Source organism: Mus caroli, unplaced genomic scaffold (assembly GCF_978045245.1).
Source record: "Mus caroli unplaced genomic scaffold, Mus_caroli_1 scaffold_3, whole genome shotgun sequence".
NCBI classification, from domain to species: Eukaryota; Metazoa; Chordata; class Mammalia; order Rodentia; family Muridae; genus Mus; species Mus caroli.
In genome coordinates, this window is record NW_028227258.1 from 22044183 (window position 1) to 22051878 (window position 7696).

Here is a 7696-nt window from a genome sequence, read left to right on the forward strand (position 1 = left end):
TCGGGCCTATAAATTCTAGCTAATTCAAAAGCTGAGGCAGGAGGATTGCAAATTGAAGAACTACCTTGGGCTACAGGTTGTGTTGAAGACCAGCCTGGGTAATTTAATGAAGCCCTGTCTCGACATTTAAAAATAAATAAATAAATAGGACAAGGGGTGTAGCTCAATAGAGAATTTTGACCATTCACTGGGTTCAGCCTCTAGAACCGCAAAGCAGGGAAAGGGTAGCAGCGACCCTGTGGGTTAAGTCACAGAGAATAACTTACTGTACTACCTACCAGAAATATGGAGAGATGATTCTATTCTTAACTAACATTTCAAATACCCCCCCCCAATTTTTCATTTGCTTGTCTCTCAATTTAAAGTCAGTTCACCTTCTTCACTGCAAGTGAGTGAAGTCAGCTGACTTGCTCTGACTCACTGCCATTGTTTGTGTTCTCATCGGTGGTCCTTTGGCCAGCAGTGGCCCTCTGGCCAGCCTTGGTCCTCTGGCCTTAGGTGTCTCGTTCACTGCCTGTGTAGGGGAGGTGAGAGTCTTCCCACATCCTCAGCTAGGATAGACAAAACACTGACAGGAGAAAAGAAGAAAACCCAACATACGTTGTTAACTTCTTTTATATGCACACAGGGCCCCTCAGAACAAAAATCGTAGACAAAAGAAGTAGTTAGTGGCAAAGGCTTACTCACCAAGTTTGACGTGACTGGTAAATTACCTAGTGTGTCCAGACAAAGGTGCTTAGGCGAAGGCAGCTAACTGTGGGTTCCTTTAACAATGGCCGGCATACAGATTTCTCTTGGTCTCAACTCCCTCATTGTTACCAAGGAAGCGAGCAGTGCCTCTTGTGAGTTCTTGGGCACATTTACAAAAGAGTTTAAAAGATGACTCAGAGGGAAACACGGGGATCATTTTATTTGAATTTGAAAGAAAAACCAAAGGCAGGCAAACTATAAATGTAGGCAGCTGCCAAGAAGAAGGAGAATACAGAAAGCCGTTTAAAGTCGGCACAGAGCTCAGCCAGCAGGTGAGGAAAGGGCGGGTCTTCAGAGAAATGGTGAGGAAGCCCAGAGTTTCAGCGAAATCGGGTTTAGAGTAGGCTTCAGGCTCAGGTCCAAAATAAGAAATAAAGAGATAAAGAGAAAGAGATGCTAAATACTGGGTACCGAGAGCACCCCATTCCAGATTGTTGTGTCCCTGGACACAGGATTTCACCGGGGTCACTTGGTCAGAAATAGAAACTGTGTTAAGGGAAAGCCTCCTGAGACTAGAAGCCAGTTAGTGAGCTGAGGGGAAAACTTCAAAGCCCTGGATCACAAGGATGGTGACCCTTTACAGGGCACTTACATAACAGCTGAGCACCGTGGTTTTGCTAATGTCCTTTTAGTGAAAGGAAGCCCAGGTGGGGAAGGTTTGCCCACATTCTGCCAACTCCCTCTGTCCTGGGTTAATCCTGACACTGGGTTCTGCAGCCCTTACCCTCCTGCAACACCAGCTCTGGTTTTTAGAACCTCACTCTTCCTGACACAGGAGGGACCTTTCATACCCTTTTAGGAAGACAAATGGGGGAAGCCCCTTCTTAAATCTGCCAACTGTCAAGAGTCTTTAACCCAAAATAATCAATATTTCATAATGGTATTTGGGGTGGTATATTCTCCATGTCTTACCTACACCTAATTCAGCAGTTGTGTGGTAGTTAGTGAGCGGTGCAACGCTTAGAACTCTTAAATTGCTAAGAGGTTTCTTGAAAAGCCTTCAGACTGAGTTTTCCAGGCACAAGAAGGTACAACCAGCAGGTCTGGATCGTGGAAGCTCTCCCTGTCCTCTGCTCAGTCCACTCTCCACCATTAACTTCCTACAAAGGTAGAGACACGGTATTCCACCAACACCTTTCGTCCATTCCTTTGCTCTATTCTTGTTAACTCAAGTCTATTCCTTCATGCTTCCTGCTAAAACTCTTGGTAACCTCTGAGACTTCCGTCTCCTCTGGGGTTCTGGGTGGGCAGTCTTGCTTTATTTGCTTTGGACATTCTAACCATAATCCCCAGTGGCCACTGCTCTGCAGAGGGACATGGATATCTGTATGTGAGTCAAGGATCAGATAGCATCGGCTGTGGATCTAGACTCTACTGCAGCAACAGATGGAAGCCCAAGAAGACACACTTTGCTTTGGATGCTTCGAACAACAGTTCCCAGGGTTTTTTTCTGCTGTATCTTCAAACCAAACCTGCAAGGCTGACTGATTTGGACTTCGATAGCTCTGGAGAGTTTGGAATGCTGCAAGTCCAGAGCCAGATTATCTTGGGTCATCTTTAGTCCTCTGAAGAGCCATCCACTGGACCTGACCTAGAGGCTTAATGGCTGTTAGGCAAATCCTGTGGAGCGTACACACAAAGCCTTGGTTTGTCATTGGAATGTGTTACCTTGGCAGACGAATGGCTTCCACCAACTCAAAAGCTAAGATTATTATTAGGGAGCACCGGAGGCCTACAACAGACATTTCTTCCTCCTTTCTGCTGTAACCCACCTTTCTGATAGAAAGTGCCTTTCTCTGTTCTGTTCCTTTAAACCCTTAATGAAACTACTTCTGTGTTCGAACGTGGAATTTGGGGGTAACTTAGTTCCATGTTCTTGGGCCATGCTTACTCAGATTTAGCTCCAGAATAAATGTCCTCTTATTTTCTTGAGGTGAAAGCTCTGTTTTTGCTTCAAAAAGGAACGTGCACGTGTGGATGAACAGTCATCCAGCTGCTCCTCTAAACTGGTTAGAGTCACTAAAGTGGCTCTCCCGTGAATTCTCCTGTCCTGTTCTCAAAAATGGTCCAGGCCTTTCATTCTATGATGAAAAGGTCAAATCTCATCTAATGCCACTGTTAACAGCTTTATGAGGGAGGTCACAGCCTGGTCCTCAAGCCACACTAAGGAGCCAGAAATAGCCAAGTGCCTCAGGAAAGGAAGAGAGAGAGAGAGAGAGAGAGAGAGAGAGAGAGAGAGATAGCGCTACAGCAGGGACTCCATTCATACCTACTGCTGCTGAGCATGCCCAACAAGGATAACATCAATTGCTGTTATCTACTGAGTAACCCTAAGGTGGTCCATACTCTTTTTCTCTTCCTTTCCCTTCCTTAATGCAGAGTTCACAGTCTACCTCCAGCTAGCCGCCTTACAGCCTCTGGAATTAAGTACTGTCTTCTGCTGGATGTTTTGCCTTTGCTTTTCAAATATAGGGGCTGTGAAGAACCATCCTACCTCCATCTTGCAGAAGGCCATTCAGGAGGAGCAAGGACAAATGGCTTTAGAATGCATGGGCTGCAGTCCACGGGTTACCACAGCCACATGGGTGGGCCTTGGTGTGGCACAGCCCCAAGGACTATGTGTCCTGAGGACTTCATGCTTTAAGGAGTTCTGCTCTGCTTGCTGCCCTCACATCCCTCGTAATCTAAGAACTGTATGAAACCTTTAAGGGGGCTTCCAGTCCCTCATTGTGCAGTACTTCTAGCATTCACAATACTAATGTTTGATCTCTCAGGCAATGCTGCTGGAGCAGGTTATGATTCTATCACCACCCTAGAGAAGAACTTAGAGGTGGAGATTGTTAGCAATGACTGCCACTCTTAGAAAACATTTGGGAAAACGAAGTTGTTAGTGAAGCTAGGGTGAGATGTTTTTACTACTGGCTCTGATGAACGTAGGGAACAATATGAAGCTCAGAAAGGCACACTCATTAGTTAAGCTAGGGAAACTTTATGGTCAGGGAACAAGAACAATGGCAGCACTGGCTGACCTGACGTTCACTGAGGCTGGACTGGTGATGAGTGATTTCTTATACCCATTTTTGCCCCCAGCTTTCTGATATGATTTGTCAAGAATTGCTGATGAGTAGATATGCATTTTGAAGATTTTATGTAGAGACAACTGATTTTTATATAAAAGTTTAGATTTGTGGTTCTTTTAAGGTTCTTAAAAGTTTGTTTTTAAAGGTAAATAATAAAATAATTACTTCTTTCTTTGTAACTGCAAATTGCTGCCTGCCAGTGAGGGAAACTGGCTGAGAAAACTGGCTTGCTTGCTTGCACTTTGTTCATCTATAACAAGTCGCTTGGTTATGAATGTACCCGGGTTTTTAAAGAATGCTTTGTTTTCTTTACCTGTATTGTGCAGTGTTATTTCTTATAAAGGTGCCAGGAAACACATTGTTCTTTCATAATCATTTACTAGAAGAAAACTAAAACGGTAATTATATACTGCTTGGAAGGTTTTGATGCGATGTAGAAGCGATGGAAGAAAGAATAAAAGACCGTGTGGCTGGACCATTGTCTCTCCCATCCATCGACTGTGTACATGTGTAACATCTGTTCGGGTGGGGGCTGGAGCATTGATCCTTCCAGCCACCAATTGTGTGTATGTATGCATGTATGTGTGCAAGACTTAGAGTCTGCTTGCTGGAGCTTCGCTTTAACCATTCTTCGTGTGAATATGTCTGTCTGTCTGTAGGTCTGTATACATGTATTGTGTGTGTGTGTATGTATGTATGCATGTGTATTTGCATGTTGTCCATTCAGTGTGTGTGTGTGTGTGTGTGTGTGTGTGTGTGTGTGAATTTTCTCTCTTCCCTTCTCTTTTTTGCTGGCCCCAAGGAGTTAAAAGAGCTCATAGAATTCCCGCCACACAGAGAGTGCCAGCCCCAGTAAATTAAGCTTTGTTCCCTCAGAAATAGGTCTGCTTCTCTAATCACTGGCTGCCTTCGACTGCAACCCCTGTGGGTATCTGGTTCTAAGCACTGATCCCCAATGGCTGCCTGCCTCAGTTTACCCACCACATGGTTGCCAACGCCTGTCATTGGCACCGTCTTAGGCTTAAAAGCCATCTTATAGTAAAGACAAACTAGGTTCATCCCTGCTTATGATTAAACCTCTGCTTCTCCAGAACTGGGCTCTCCCTCGGCATAACTACCAACGGCTCTGTATTGTCTGTTCCAGGAATGGCAATCGCCTCTGTTCCTAAAGGGTTGCTGCGATGCTAGCCTGCTGTGCTTACCTACTGCTCCGTAACCCCATTTGGAAACTCCCTACCCCTGAGCCAAAAACCTTGTCTTTCCTCACGCGTTCCGTGCTGACCTCTTGAGCACTACCTTCGGGGTAAGCAGCCTATATACATGAATTTTAAAAGCTTGCTCCCTGAATATATGTATTGTAACGCCTTGAAAAAAAAAAAAAAAAAAGCTTGCTCCCATCGATTTCCTGCTTCGATTAATTTGGCCACGATGACTTAGGTTGGCGGTCTTTTCCCTCCCATCTTTAGGATTATCAGCTGGGGAAGGGCAGCCAGAACGTTCTCTCACAGTGTGGCCCTGGCGTGTAGAACCATCAGCCTCACTTCTTCCAAATGAAGACCCTGGCCCCAGTCCTCACCACAGACCCCTGTTCGATCAGAATTTATCAAACAGCACTCCTGATGAAGTGTGCTTTAAACATTAAAGTTTAAGATGCTGTGAGCATACCTTAGGGTAGTTATTCACCTTTGTTTGGCATGTTGAAAAGATGGTGTATCTTTTCGATACATTAATATGAGATTTTGTGAAACAGCACCCCCCCCCTCCTTAGTGACTTTACTGACCCCTAGGACACATCAGTTTGTCCATCCCAGGAAAGTCATTGTAGAGTTTGCTTCTGAGCTTTCTGGATCCAAACCATCCATCTGCCAACACGGCGGGCATCCCCATGTTTGTATAGAGAAGCAGTGGGAGTTTCTCAAGGTGACTTGCTGCTCTGCTGCCTGTCACTCCAGGTCTTCTGTTCTTAAGGGAGAAAGATAGCTCCTCCCTCAGATGGCAGGAGAGTCAATGATGCAGCAGAGACAATTCTCCAACTCCCCACAGCACAGGGGGACAGACACACTCCCTCCCCTGTAACCCAGAGCACAGCTGGTGAGGATGCAATCATGTAGAGTTCTTAGTTAGCGTGTGCAAAGGCTGGCCTCCCTCTCAGGGGAGACTCTGTCTCTTCAAATGAGCCTGCCAAGGCTGGAGAGCAGGGAAGGCCCCTGAGCAGGTTGTGGAATAGTGAGCACAGCCACCTGCTCACCGGGCAATGAGCTGTGAGGGTGTTGGCGAAATTCAGCCTAGAACCTACCACTGGATGGTAAGGCCTCTTCTACGTTTTCTAAGCTATGCTCGAACCATATAAACTGGCTGCCGTGTCCTAAAGCAAACTATTGGTGAAAATCTGGTCCCTCAACACTTTCGATAGAAGGCTGCGATGGGGGTGGGGGAGCCTGGGGCAGATGGAGTGGAGAGGAGAATCACCTACATTTCTGTGGCAGTGAGAAGTTGGGAAAGCGTTAACCATGAGAGGGCAAGCCTTCAGAGTCCAGGGGAATCTCTCTGGTATGCTGTGTGTTACCAGATTTGCTAAACCACATGGAGTAGGGGAACCTGGAATTATTGTGAATTATTAAAGAAAAGATTACTTAGGAATGACACTGCTAAGCAGAACTGGGCTGTCTCCTTCTGAGATATAAAAATCTCACTGGTACATTAAGGTAGACTAGGTCCCTAGGACCAGGAATCTACCTACCCTAAGCCCAGAGGACACGAGTCTTCTTCACCTTTGAGATCAACTGCCCCCAGAGGCCTCTTCGTCATTCCCTGGAATCCACTCCCAACCCTCTCTCCTCTTCTCATGTCTCACACTGGTTTGCATAGGAGTAACTGCCGAATCTGGACCAAGTTCGAGATCCCTCTCCATGGGGTCTCTAGGCCCCAGGTCATCAGTGTGAACAAGCTACCTCTGTAGCCACAGAAGCCTTGCTGATGGAAAGAGTGTGGTCGCTTCCATGGGACCCACTGAGCCCTGCTGCCTGCCTTCCTCTTGCATACGCTGCAGTCAGGATGCACAGAGGCAAGGGACCTCACGTTTCTCTGTTGGGATCCATATTTAATGGACCAAAGTGGACATGGCCTCCAGATTCTTCCAGCATCCCTCAGTCCCTACCTGGCATTGCCATGACCTCTACCCTGAACTTTCAAGCCCAGGGGCTGGACTGCCCTTCTCCCAGAGGCTCTTCCCTATATAATCCAGACATTTTGGTGTCTACATACACACACACACACACACACACACACACACACACACACTTACACAGGAGGTCCTAGTCTTAGGGGTGGTGGCATTGATGGACACAGCCATAAAGTGGCTTAGGTCCTAGGGCACTTTGACTTGACACAAACTCGCAGTATAAATCACTTGCCTAGGAACCACAAATCCATCCCCATGCCGTTTTGATCTGCAGATTCTGGCATGGGCTTTGCTGATGGTACCCAATCTCTGCAGAACATGAGACTCACTCGGGGTTGCTCTTAAACATAATGATTCCAGTACCCCGGTGGGGGATTTTCAGGCTAGTGACCACCTGTGAGAGTCAACAGCTCTAGCCCTTGGCTTTTATGTTCAGTGTACGGGCTCTACACTGCCCCCTGTGGATGGCCATTGTGAAATGCACACTTCCTGTTCCTCTGCAGCCTTTAGATCTCTGGTTCCTTTCGGGGCTTTTGTTCCTCTAGGTCTCAGGCATTGACTCCACCATCTCATCTGTGCCCTCCTCTCTTCCCTGTTCTCTTTACAATACTTTTTCTGGAAACATATTCTAGTTCTTCCTAATTCTGCTCTTTGTTCCAGTTCCACCTTCCTGTATCCAAATAAA